We start from the raw sequence: 1,663 nt of genomic DNA on the forward strand, positions 1-1,663 counted from the left end.
GGAAAGCTGGTCTATCTGAGTTTCGAGCCCTTGGATCGACACTTGTTGATTTTTAAGTGCTGTCTCAGTGTTCTGGAAACGGGTTTCTGACACCGAGATAAATTTAGACAGCATCTCTTCAAGGTTCAACTTCTTCTCTTGTTGGTAGGGTGGTTGTTGAAAGCCTGGAGGATTCTGTGGCCTTTGATTCCCTTGACCTCCCCATGAGAAATTGGGATGGTTCCTCCAACCTGCATTATAAATGTTACTACATGGGTTATTTTAGGATCTATAGTTATTGTTACCCATATATTGGACTTGTTCCTCCTCGATGCTAGGGTTAAAGGGTTGATACTCTGTGCATACTCCTCCTCCATTCGTCTCGAACCTCATTACTGGATGTACTTGAGTAGAACCAAGTAAACCATCAATCGTTTTATTTAGAAGTTCTACCTGGTTTGACAGCATAGTAACCGAATCGACGTTATAAACGCCTGCTGTTTTAGTTGGCTTAGTCCTCATGACTTGCCACTGATAGTTATTCACTGACATCTCTTTAATAAATTCGTAAGCCTTTTTAGGTGTTTTGTTGTTGATGGTTCCTCCAGCTGCTGTATCAGTCATCTGTCTTGTCGATGGGTTCACACCGTTGTAGAATGTTTGAATTTGCAACCATAGAGATAATCCATGGTAAGGACACCTTCGCAGTAGGTCCTTGTATCTCTCCCATGCATCGTAAAGAGTTTCTAAGTCCATCTGCACAAATGAAGAGATATCATTACGTAATTTGGCTGTTTTAGCCGATGGGAAATATTTTAATAAAAATTTTTCAGTTATTTGTTCCCAAGTAGTAATTGACCCTCGTGGTAACAAGTTCAACCACTGTTTAGCTTTGTTCCTCAATGAAAAAAGGAATAACCAAAGACGAATGGCATCGTCAGAAATGCCATTAATTTTAAATGTATCGCAGAATTCTAGGAAATTTGCCAAGTGAGTGTTTGGATCATCATCCTACAAACCATCAAACTGAACAAATTGCTGTATCATTTGAATAGTGTTAGGTTTTAGTTCAAAATTATTTGCAGCAATAGCAGGCCTAACTATACTTGACTCGGTTCCTGTTAAAGTAGGTTTAGCATAATCATACATAGTACGAGGAGCAGGATTTTAATTTGCTAGTGCAACGGGTATCACTGAAGGTAGTTGATTGTCTTAGTTTTTAGCCATCTCCTCGGTTAGGGTTTGAGTGTCGTCCTCTTACTCATTCTCTGTGTATCGTAAGCTTCGCCTTATGTCTCTTTGGTTTCTGCGAACTGTGCGATCGATTTTTTCGTCAATAAGTAGTGGTCCTGACAGGTTTCTTCTAGTCATAAACTATAAAAACCTGCCAAGATAAAGAAAAATTAAATTAATACATAATAATAAAAAAATAGAATTATCTTGCAAAAAGATAAATGGCTAAAGTAATAAAAATTAAGCGTTCGTAATATCTTAGTTCCCTGGAAACGGCGCCAAAAACTTGATCGTGTGATTTTCATGACAGGTTTTAAATATTTATAATGAATCGTTCTTGAAATTAACTATTATCACGATGTAGGCAAGTGTACCTATTGAACAGTAGTATAGTTTTAGCAAGACCGGATTGTCGAACCTAAAGGAACTAAAAGTGCTAGTAATGACTATC

The 1,663-nt window shown here is 37.8% G+C and overlaps 1 non-coding gene across 1 annotated transcript; it reads left to right on the plus strand.

Moving 5' to 3' along the window:
- The first annotated feature begins 661 nt into the window (after positions 1-661).
- Positions 662-767, plus strand: LOC121212931 (small nucleolar RNA R71). The gene has a single exon (XR_005908303.1). It is a non-coding gene; the product is annotated as a small nucleolar RNA R71 (small nucleolar RNA).
- The last annotated feature ends 896 nt before the right edge of the window (positions 768-1,663 follow it).

The sequence above is a fragment of the Gossypium hirsutum genome, chromosome A13, assembly GCF_007990345.1.
Source record: "Gossypium hirsutum isolate 1008001.06 chromosome A13, Gossypium_hirsutum_v2.1, whole genome shotgun sequence".
NCBI lineage: Eukaryota > Viridiplantae > Streptophyta > Magnoliopsida > Malvales > Malvaceae > Gossypium > Gossypium hirsutum.